Raw genomic sequence first — 12524 nt, forward strand, 5'->3', positions numbered from 1 at the left:
AAAGCTCCTTGTTTCCTGAAACTCTTCCCAGCCACGCTCTAATAAACTCCAAAAACAGCTGTTCCCAGTGATTCAATTGTATCTAAGTGCCCCACCAGCCACGTTCCCTAAATGGATAATCTCTTCACAGTCCACAGACCCTTCAAGAAGGGTCACAGGGATTCAGGGGAATGAGCATGATGTGTCTCAGACCCACACATTCTGTTCTGAGCTCTTGGGGGCGGGCATATGGGGGGAGACCCTCAGATACCTATATTCCTGACACAACTTCATTCAGCGAGCACCCGCCAAGGAGTGAGACAGGAGGGGTCTGCTCCCTCTGAATCTTAATTCCTGTGAGTCTTCCACAACGTTAAGAATCTCACCCACTTTCAGATGGTTAAAAGACTCAACGAAATGCCACTGAAGGTGAGGGTCACCAAAAAACCCTGTTTTAGCTGGTGTCTTACTTCATATCCTATAAGGCAGCCCCGGGAGTTTAGGACTCTTTGTCTACTCAAGTCACCCAGAACCCTGTGGCCCTTGTAGTATCTGTATGCCTCAGTTTCCATCGTAAACTCCCAAAGGAGACAACTCAGTCACTTATCCTCTTGTGTTCCCACAGATTCTGCCCATAATAGAATTGGGTAAGATGGCCATGGCTCCCATCACCTGCACCCCAGTGTCCTGGAGAACTGAGACTACCAGGCTCACCACAGTCCCCCCCAGTGCTGACACAGGACACGGCTCACAAGTAGTCAATAAAAGAAAGAATGAACCAACAACCAGATGACGTGGGCAGTCCTTGAGAACGACAGGGCTGAGCTCATCCCCCAGATTATATATAAGTGAGAAGGGGAAGGGTTTGGGCTACTTTCCCATCCCTCATGCTGACTCTGGCCAAAGTTCCACATGAAGAGTAAGAGCCCTGAAAGAAATCAGCACATGAGGAAGACGCAGGGGAGATGGAGGCTGGACCAGCCAGCCAGCTCCTCGTTAAGAACTGACTGTGATTTCCGACAAGCAAACGTTCTTCTATGTTGCAGGGGAGAGTCAGACTTGGGTCCTCTAAGAGGTAAGCCTCTTCGGCAAAGAACAAGCCTTATTGTAAGGAAACGATCTTACCTTCTCTATTTCCCTTTTCTTTTGACCACAAGGGGAAGGAAAGAACCAGAAGAAGGCAACCACAGGAAAGCTCTAAGGAACACAAACTGGCAAAGGTGCAAAGACCAGAAGCCAAAGAAACGGCCAAGGGAGAAATCCAAAGGGATGAATGCTGGCCAAAGCCAACCTGTGAGTGGTGAGTGGGAAACACTCGGGAGATGGGCTAGGAATGAAGATCAGGAGGCGACAGCAGTGGGCCCGGAGGGAGCCGCTCCAGGGTCCAGAGAGTGTCACTCGGCTGGAATGATATTTATAGTACACAACTCAACCGAGCATTTGATGCCTCGAAGGTCACAGTGATCTTAATGAAAGCCCAGATTTTTCTCTTAAGAGAAAAGCTGCCCCCCAAAAAAAGAAAATCGAGGAGGGGTGTGGACACTCGGGGAAAAGATGATCTGCTTCCCAATGTGACCTGGCATTTCAAACACAAATACCACCTTCTCCCAGGGAACCAGGTCTTAAGCACAATGACAGAAGCTTTTGGCTACAGAATCTTATTTAATCACTGCTGGAACCCCCCCCCCCCGGGGTGTTATCCCCCTTCTTAGGGGCTCCAGAGATCTAAATAAGCCACCCAAATCATGTACTTCACAGAACCCAAGCCCAGGAGCCTTTTCTCCAGATGGAAAGTGTATTCCGCGGGAATTTCCAACTCACTACACCCTCACTAGACAGTGGGAGGTAGCAGAGCTGAATTCTCGGCTCTGTCCATGACTGACATCATGGAACACAGTCTAATTAATTGCTAATGAATAGTGATGATACTGACTCATCTCCCTGAGCAGTTGGGAGGAATGTCAGGCACTAATGATGGTTAATCACTTTTGCATATGTAAAGTGGGGCATGTAATGATTTTCCTACCATTTCAGATGCTAGCCAACCTTGCTAACAAGTGGCCTGAGTAGGACAGGTGAGGATCAGCAGCCTAGATTATGCCAGCAACCACCAGATCAATGGAACTGCACAACATACGTCCCTGTCAGAGAGCAGAACTCGCGGGGAATGCAGACACTGAGAATTGAAGCAACATCTGCCACGCAGCCAGGAGCAGCCAGTGAATCTCAGTGTCATATACTCCAATTGTCAACAGGTTCCCTCTACTTTCAGCAGGAAGGAGTGGATAATTACTCCTTCTCATTTTCAAAAATCATTTCTGTATCAACAGAATACGATCAACAAGCCCATAGCTCTTCACCAAGACTCCAATTCTGAGCACCCAGTAGAGGACTTAACATTACCATCCTGAGATTCCCTGATTAATTCTCAGTTTGATCAGCCCTAAGTACTTGCCCAGGTGACAGCTCAAGAACAGCTCTAATTGATTTCATGCTATGCAGCTCTGATGGAACCACTTTGTTATCAGCTTTTAGGGGAACTACCTTCCCCTTCCCTGTAACAAACCAGCCAGCCATTGAGAATAGAAAGCCTGCTCCTTCCTTTCCCCCATCATCACCACCAGTCAAGCCGATCACTGTCCTCCTTCATTGGTGCATTCCTTCAACAGGACACAGCCCTGTTCTCAGTGCCAGGCAATCTACTCATCTGACCATTCTAATGCAAAGACCTGATGTCAAGGCGGGGAGCCTTAGAGGGAAACCTGAGCTGGATGAACCTGCAGCCCAAGTTATGGATCCCCAAGAGGTGGGCAATTAAGCCCCAGAAATACACTGCACACCCACAAACAGAAACTTCTTTCCAGCTTCAAAACACCAGCGTCCATGGTAAGCAGCTGTCAGTAATTCAAAAGGCAAACTTGTAGGCCCTGTCTCACGAGTCAAAGAAAACACCAAGAATAGCTCCCTGATTCTAATAGGTTCACAGAGTGAACGAACATTCCAGGTGGACCAACCAACCATGCATGATGCTTACTAAAAATAAAGAAAACAAACACCAGGAAAAATAACCCTCCTTAGCCACTAACCTATGCATAATATCACTTTCTCAGTAAGGTTCACCATCAGATTATCAGGATATGTTAGCATTTTTAATGACAATGGCTATAAATTAAAAATTAAATGTAGAAAGCTCGTATTTTAAAAGACAACAACACGCCATATAAATATACGCACTGTGTTTAGGCAAACCCTATAACAACCTTTTCCAGAGGGTGCACTCCCTGGGTGGCAAGTCTATGGGTAAGTGCTAGGGAGTCACCCCTACTTACAAAAGGCCAGTGGAGACTCACCACCCAGTGTTACAGTCTGTTGCCAGCTAACTTAATGATATGTTAGCTCTGGACTCACTCCAGGGCCCAGCAGCTGACCTGCCCAGATGCGGGCTCCTGGGCTGATTCAGAATTCTAATTGTGTTGCATCAGAAATGGCCTTATTCTATGTGCAAAAATGGCCCCCTGCCTCCTTCAGGATCCAAGACTTAGAATACTTGTCTCTCTTGTCAGGCCTCCATCTATCCTGGATATTTAGACAGGGATGCTGAATGGAGTCTCATTGGGCATAAGCCAATCAACAAGAAAAACTTAAATCAAGAGAGCACTCTCAGGGACTGAGTTGTAAAGAAGCAGCTCTTTGGTTCCTCTTCCATAGTCGCTGGCATTCAAATGTCCTCTGAAGGTCCAGTGGTGAGGCTGAGGCTATAGCTCAGTGGTAAAGCGCTCACCTCACAGGCGTGAGGCACCGAGTTCAATCCTCAGCACCACATGAATAAATAAATAAATATACTGTGATTCCTACCAGAGCACGATGTGTATGCAACCTCCATTCCCATTTAAAAAAATAAAATGAAGGTCCAATGGACCCCCATGGATCTCAGCAGCACTTGCCTCAAGATCCAATATCTAGGCTCCTGCATGTCCACAAGGAAAAAACTCCTATTTCCTCTCAGCCCCAGGTCATCATCATATGGTTGATTCATCGTGATGCTTTTTTTTCCCCTTCCCACCCATTCAACTATTACCTTTCTCACATGGGTACTGGGCTAGCCTACCCATTTCTCAGGATCTAAGCGTACATATCCTGATTATCCACCCAAATTATACATGGATATTTTTTGAATTCTAAAACATGATCATAAATTTAACTCCTAGGGAACAGGAACAGCACCTGTGTGATCTCAAGGACCTAGGACAATGTCACATAACATTAGGACACTGTATAAAAATGAGATGGGGGTGAGGGGGGAGACAGGTAAAACTGACCTATTAGAATAAATCCAGTTCTTATGCAATCATAAAGAAAAACACTAAAGCTGAATGACTTTTAGTGGCTCAAATTAAGACTCATCATAAAGTATACTCAGGAATATAGGATGGTATTGGAGCAAAGATATACAAAATAAACCAATGGATTGCAACAAAAACAAACATACATACACATTCACTTAATTTGTGATAAAGGTTAACACTGCACTGCTTTGAATAAATGACAAGGAAAAAATAAACTTGACCCCCACCTCACACCATACCATACAACCAATCAAAAATGGATTTTAAATTTGAATGTAAAAAGCAAAACAATAAAGAATGCATTAGAAAATCCAGCAAATTTATCTATATGACATTAAAGAATGCAAATATTACTTTGAAAGAACAGAATGTAACTGGACATGGTTAACGTGTGCCTATAATTCTAGCTACCTAGGGGACTGAGGCAAGAGGATAGTCTTAAAATTAAAAATTCAAGACTCACTTGGTTATTATAGTTATCATAAATAGTTTCGAACATGTGTCATTTTATATATTTGGAACACTGAACAGAGGTTTTATTGTTAGCTTGTCAGAAAAGCATGTTCATTCCGAAAAAGAAATATCGGTCCATGGTATCAGATCACTCATGTGTATTTTAAATGACTGATCTTGCTAACAAATTTAAGAAGTCTGCGTTAAGTAGCAATTGATAAAGACAATAAAATAAATTTTTAAAAAAGTTCAAGACTAGTCTAGGCAACATTGTAAGACCATCCTCAAACCCCGTCTCAAAAAAAAAAAAAAGAAAAAAGTAAAAATAGACATTAAAATTTTTTTTACTTCCTTCCATCGAATGAACCATTAAGAAAATAAAAAGCAAGCCACAAAATGAAGATCTTTGCAACTCGTGTATTCTAGAGACTCAATCTTAATACTAAAGAATTCCTACAAAAATAAGAAATCACACAACAGGAAAAAAGTTACAAATATTTTATAAAAGATAATCAAATGGCCAATGAAGGTTTGCTCAACAAACCTACTTACCAAACAGATGCAAATTAAAATCATGTGATACCGCTACTTAGCCACTACAATTGCTAAAATTAACAACTAATAATACCAGTGTCTCCAAGGAGGTAGAACATCTAGAACTCTCAAGCCAGCTGATAGGAGGGGGAACTGGTAGACACATTGTGGAAAACTCTTTAGTAGTATCTACATACAAAAACTGACCATGTGTATACCCTCTGACTCAGCAATTCCAAATCCTATATATATATATAAAACCCAAAGAGACACATGCTTATCTTCACCAAGACAGATACAGTAACAATAGGATATATATCAAATTCGCAAAATAGAACGTTACACAATTTCACTATCCAATACCATAGGCAAGAGTCACAGGCAAATTTAAACACAAATTACTAAGAAAGGCTAAAAAAAAAAAAAAAAAACACAAAACACTCAGCCTCTCAGTCACATTAGCCACATTTCACAAGCTCAGCAGCCACATGTGGCTAGTGGCTCCTGTATGGCACAGCACAGGCAGAAAGCCTTTCCATCATAAGGTTCCTAGGGGACACTGCTGTTAACACAGCAATAAGAACAAATGGGTTGCCTTTATAAGTAGCAACATGGATGAATCCTACCAAGGTAAGGTTGAGAGAAATAAACTGTTAGAGGAACACATACTCAACATCCACTCATACCAAGCACAGACACCGACAAAACTAATCTATATTATTGGAAGTCAGGAATGAAGATGCCCCTTTGGGAGTTCAGAGTACTGACAGAAGGCAGCACAGGAAGGCTTCTGAGGTGTTGGTCGTGTTGATACAGATCAACAGTTCTAGATGCAAATGTGCTCACAGCGGAAAAATACAGGCACTCACCACTGATGGCCCATGCAGTTTTCTGTATGTCAGTTGTACTTCAGTGAAATTGGAAAAATCCAACGAAAAAAAGCTGACCTGTTTGTTTTAGCACCTTTCTGAATCTATAGTGACCTCAGAGGAAACTCATTCCAGGGCCTCTGAATTAACTTGCTTTTAGTGAATTATACTTTTATGTGCTGCTGCCGGCACACCAAGGATTAGAAGAAATATTCTTTGAGATTGGTTACCTGACTTACTCTAAAAGTGTTGAGGATGTCATTCATCACATCACAGGGATTGCTCTTTACAAAGATCCCAAAGGAAAGTTCTATAACAACAAAACCAAGTTTTTTGTTGTTGTTGTTGTTGTTGTTGTTTTTACCTTGTGGTCAACAGATCAGCCTAAATTTATAGGCAAGCCCCTTGGAGAAGACTTGGGCCATTTGGATCTGCAAATCTGATTTCCTTACTGAGTTCCCTAAATTTTATTCCATGGTTTCCTTCTTTCTTTAATGTATGCTATTTTATAATCTTGCAAGCTGCCTTAAATTCATTCTGAAATAAAATGTGAAGGGAAATTCAGTTTCCTAGTGACTTGTTTCAATTTAATGTGATACAGCATTTACTGAAACCCCACACACACCTGCTGTGTTTCCCCACCCATGTGCCAGACCCCAGAAATGGACATAAGTGAAAATGTTCTCCCCCTGCCCTCAGCAGACATCCTATATCTCACAGGAGACACTAATTATTCTTCAAGACCCCAAACCACCGCCTGCCATGCTGGGAAGCTTGGCCTGATCCCTCCTTGCCTCCTCTGTGTCCCCACAGACAGCACCTTAGCTGGCCAGTGCACATAAACTCACTCACCACACAGAATAATTTGTCTATGTGTGTGTCACCCTCACAGGTTTCTGAGACCTGTAATGGTTCAGTCCATACCTTTAGTGACTCCACATTCCTTAGAAATCCAACAGAATGCCTACCACATGCTAACTGCTGCCCCACAAATGATAACAGAATAGACACTTAATGAGTCAATAGGTGAATACAGGAATGAATACATGACTACAAGATGTCACATGCTGCAATGGAGGAATACTTGAAATACTGCTGGGCACAGAACCAGGTGTTTATTCTGTCCCTCAGGTCAATGACAGATTTTTTGGGACAGCCTTTAAGATGGTTTTGAAGGCTGAGCAGGCCTTACCAGTCTGATAACCAGAAGAACATGGGAAGGTTCGTTCAGAGAAGAGCCTTAGTGGAGCAAATGAGGCAAGGACAGGGCCAAGCACAAAGCCTTGGAAGGACCAAGCTATGGTGAAAAAGGCTGAACGATTAAGCTGGGCCAGGTCACAAGGGGACTTGAAGGCCATGACCAAGGTCTGGACTGTTGCACAGAATAGACAGGAACACCAGGACTATGTGCATAACTCCTGAAGGTGTGTGCACATGCAGGAGCATGCACATTGTTATGCGTGCATATTTAGGTACATAAAGGATGAAGAATAGACTTTTTTTCAACTTGGAATCCAAACTTTTAAATCAAATCCATTTTCAGGGTGGTCTGAGGCCAGAATAGTTCTCTAGATAAATTCAAGTATCACAATGTGGCACATCCCTTAAGTGCTCCAAATTTATAAAGGCATGACAGTGACAATTCATGAGACAGTGACAGTTTATACAGGTGTGCTTGCTTAAACAGCTCAGAGTCATGGGATTAACTGTGCTCAATACCCAGTCACTCAGCTCTTCTGATAAATGCTCATTGCACTTTGTCTTCAAACATTCAACATATTTCCTTGGCCCCTGAAAAGAGGCTATGAGCTGACAGCATGGTCATGTTCAGCCCAGCATGGGACCCAGCTGCTGTGCCTATAGACACACACAGGCACACACACAGCCAGCAAAGGCCTCTAATGCCAACAAAAGCTGATGTGAAAACTAACCAAAAAGATACAGCATTGCTTATTTACAAATGCCCATGGGTTCCCAATGACCACTGATACAACCAAGTCCCCACCCTTCAAATGAAAAATACAATCTGCAATTTACTAATGACACAGTGATGGAGCAGCTGTAAAACAGGTCTCACATTGAGAGGGATGCACATTTGGGGCCAATTAAAGCTCTACTCTCAAGCCAATCCCTGTCCTCTAAATGTAAACCTAGTCCTTGGTTTATACCGAGTTCAAATTCAGCAGGAGAAACAACCTTGGTTTGGTTGGAGATTGGATGAGGCAGCATACCTGAATAACTGCTGTTCCCACATCAGCAATTAGCCATTCACTCAAGTAAACCAATTTCCATGAGCAACCAGCATGTGTACAGACCAGCTCTGGAACCCAAACTTCTAAATCAAATCCATTTTGCAGACCATAGGCACCAACTCTAAGGGCATGCAGTGGGGCAAGACCCCAGCCCAACAAAGACTGAAGGACTCACTCATCAAGGTACCCAACTGCTCCTGCCTTCACCTCCCAGGGGCCCAAGGTGCTTTTTAGGAGACAGTGTCCATCCATCAGACTCCTTGCTCCTCACCTTTGACACCACCTCCCCCTGAAACAAATGAGGCAGTTATACCAAGGGAAAAATGCAAAGGCCACATCTTAATTCAATCCATATTTTTGCAGCCCCCCCTGGGCACACACACAGGAGTCTTTGAGGAAGGGGTGGGGAGCTTATATTTCTTTCCAGGACCATTTCCTCCTGTAGATTCTGCTAATTCTGGTAAAGGAACTAGGAAGATAAACCTTCAATCTCTTCCATTGAATTAAAATGTAATCCATTTCCAATTATACCTACAAAAGGCCACTAAAGTCCTCCCTCCCAAGGACATCTGCCAGAGCTGACTCCCTCTAGGGCCAACTGCCTAATAGTGACTCCACACATATGATGGGACTTGAGAGATCAAAAGGAAACCATCACCTAAACACTGATCTGGCACCCAGGGCACTGATACTTCCAAAGTCACTTCTCTAATTAAGAGTCTATCTGTAAAAGTATCCATGAAAATTTTTAAAAAAGATTTCCTGGGTCCAGGGAGAGGGAACCCAATCCCACAGACCCTCTCGGAGATGCTGCTTCTTCAAGAACCTGGGTGAAATAACACCCAGGGAGGGTCTGCAGCCCAGGCTTCTGCTTCCCCTTCTCCATTTCCCAGATATATCCCCTCTGTTCCTCTCCACCCCTCTACCCCTCTACCCTTGCTCCTGTCTCAGGAGAGGACCTCACCTTCTCTCCCTAACCAGGCTCTGCCTCCTTCCACCATTCCCACTGCCAGCAACTGGTTCTGCCAGGCTCCTAAGGCTGGTTGCATGTGAAGGTGATATAGGTAATTTCCTGAAAATATAGATTCTGTGGTGCCATCAGTACTGAATTGGAATTCCCAGGAGATGTATTTTTGCAAGCTTCTCTCCTATCCTATCCTGCAACCACACAGGTTTTCCTAAAATGCGAAAAAGACTTTGATCATACACTCATTTAAAAATCTTTCAACGGATCCCTATGCCTTTTCTACTCCACTGCACAATATGGCACCCATGGTCCTTATCTCAGCCTGCTCCTCAGCCATCTGTCCAGGAGCCCTGCATTCCAGCCACACACACAATTCCAGGGTGCCTGGACACTCAGGCTGCCTCTTCACCCCTCAGGTGTCCAGTATCCCCTGCTCAAATGCTTCTCCTCCCTCTGGCAGCCTGTCTACTGAATGTCTATTGATCTTTTTCAAGACTAAAGCCACCAACTCATCATGTGAGAAGCCTTAGCTGGCTTCTCTCAGAGAGATCACTTCTGTGTTCCCAAAGCACCTCAAGCACACTTCCAACACCACAGCTGGTACATTTCATTCTAACTTCTCTTAAGATATTGTCTCCCTGGTCATCAGTAAGCTCTGGGCATTTCTTCCCATAATATTTCCCAGTACCCGATGGATTGCTTCAACTCTCAAAATATTTGCTAAATGCTGTCCTGGGTCAGCATCCCTATGGTTGCAAGGATCATACGTGCATCTAATAAACCCATATGGCACAGTAAGCCCATCAGGAATACATAAGGCTTTTTAATTCCAAAGAGTTTGGATTTTAATTCTCTAAGTTTTCAAAATTGGAATGAATAACTTTGTCTACCTGCTATAAAGATTAAAGGAGATGACCAAGGTAAAGTATTAACAGGATGTTTCCCTGACAGTCACTATAAACATTATCTTAGCTGAATGTTTACAGATTAATGTGTGGGCAGGCACATATCTTAAAACCGTGCCTGACACATTGCAGACTCTCAAGTAATTATTGAACAAATGCATATAATTATAATTAATAATTACTGCTTAAATATGTCTCCTTCCCTATTATACCACTGATTTTCAGAAGGTGAGAACTCTGTGCTATCCTGCTATCCATTTTTGCACACCAACCCTAGCACATTCAATTTATTTGAACATAAAAAGAAATACAATGCTGGTGACTCTTAAGAAACCTTATTTAAGCAAGTACAAGTGTTGCCTCAGGCATACCCTAAACTAAACCCACAGAGCAAAATAAAAAATTCACTGGCTTCAAAATATTCCTTCTGTTTCCAAAAAAACCCTAACTAGCTGGCCTCTAGCCTTAATAACCAACTGTGTTTTTCTTGAATCTCAGGCTGGCCCCCAACCAGGAAAGGTCCTGCCACCTGCTAAGCCACAATCTGAGGCCTTCACTAGTCACCCCAATCCCCAACACCACTTCAGCCTGTCCAGGTCCCCAGCCCTGCCTCAGCAGCTGCTCAGCCTGGGGAACTGTGGCTCAGCTATGGGCTAGTTCACCCCCAGGAACCTGGGGGCTGTGCTCAGCTCAAGTATCAAGTTACCACAAAAATAACAGTGGGCCTGCCTGTATCCAGCCAAGAGCAGAAGAGTAGTGTCCAGGAGGTGAGAAAGACAAGCCCTGGGAAGAAAAACGGAAGACATTGGAACTGCAGTCAAAGATAGCCTGGATTTCTTCCCTCACCTCTCCCCCTTACTGGGGATTGTCCCCAAGGATGCTTTACCACTGAGCTACATTCCCAGCCCTTTGAACTTATTTTGTATTTTAAGATAGGGTCTCACTAAAGTGTTGAAGTTGGCCTTGAACTTGGGATACTCCCGCCTTAGCCTCCAGGGTAGCTGGGATTACAGGTGTGCAATACCAAGCCTGGCATGAGCAGAGTTTTAAGAAATGTAGTTTAAATTCATCACCATGTTCTTAGCATCACCAAGATAGTCCCTGCAATAACTCATTCACTTGGCAGACAAACAGAGTAATGTATTTATTTACATTATACTTAACCACTTTGGACGTGCTTTTAAAAACATTGTCTTAGGGCAAGCTGGAAATTGGGTATTCTTTAGCCTGCTTACATAATACTATGTATAAAAGTCAGATTTGGGTCAAAGAAAATTTTAACAAGTATCCCCACTCTACAAATTCCTGATATTACTCATCTTTAATTTTCTCCAAACTAAAGCCAAACATGACAGAGCTAATTAGGTCTACTCCAGGAGAAGCAGACCTTCAAGAAAGAAAAGGCTAATAAAAAACATGTATTCATTGTTCTTTTTTTCCCCCCTAAAATGAAATCAAAGTCCACTCCTGGGCTACCCTCGTGCAGGAACGCTGCTGACTTGATGTGGTCGGGAGCAGCCTAGATATTTCAAATAAAGTTCACTTCAATCACTGTAGGGGGTTAGTATGTTATTGATTCTCCATCCACTGTTCTTTCATCTTGGTTTACTCCATGAACAGGGCCTCTTTAATTTGCTCCTACCAACTGTTTTATAAGTGGGTGGGTACAGACCCAGCTACAAGAAAAGATGCCCTCCTTCAGGCCAGGAAGGTAAATCCCAAGACCAGGAAAGTTTCCCACTACAACCTGTGGGTGTGAGAGAAGCTGTGAATGGTTTGGCCAAGGAAGACCTATCTAATGTTTCTGGAATACCTCTCATGGCACATTTGATTCCCAGCCCAAAGATGCTGAAAGGTAGGTAGGTAATTGGGGGAGAAGGAAAAAAAAATAAAATAAACTCAGGATTTTTTTTATTTTAAGTTAATTTGATTAGGGAAAGGTTCCCCGATGCCATGTTATTTTGTAGTTACTGATTCATATTTCATTTTAAAATATCAGGATGACAAGCGTTCTAAGATGCAGCAATATTCTGAACAAGAATCTGCCTATTGCAAGTGCTCAAAAAGCTTTCAATGACAATTTTAGTGGCTGAGAGACCAGCAGCAGACACACAGAAAGGCAGAAACCGTGTAGTTGTCTTTTTTTTTTCCTTTTTATTTATTTATTTATTTATTGTAACTTTTAAGAAAGAGCCTTCTCCCAGTCAAATCAATCAAAA

General features: G+C 43.0%; 1 protein-coding gene and 1 long non-coding RNA gene across 10 annotated transcripts in view; one reads left to right on the forward strand and one right to left on the reverse strand.

Annotated features, from left to right (window-relative positions):
• The window catches only part of Tead1 (TEA domain transcription factor 1), a 254028-nt gene that overhangs the window by 175164 nt on the left and 66340 nt on the right, over positions 1-12524 (reverse strand). The window lies entirely within an intron of this gene.
• Positions 876-2568, forward strand: LOC144377091 (uncharacterized). The gene is made up of 3 exons (XR_013437748.1): positions 876-1054; positions 1137-1279; positions 2014-2568. It is a non-coding gene; the product is annotated as an uncharacterized LOC144377091 (long non-coding RNA).

Source organism: Ictidomys tridecemlineatus, chromosome 4 (assembly GCF_052094955.1).
Source record: "Ictidomys tridecemlineatus isolate mIctTri1 chromosome 4, mIctTri1.hap1, whole genome shotgun sequence".
NCBI lineage: Eukaryota > Metazoa > Chordata > Mammalia > Rodentia > Sciuridae > Ictidomys > Ictidomys tridecemlineatus.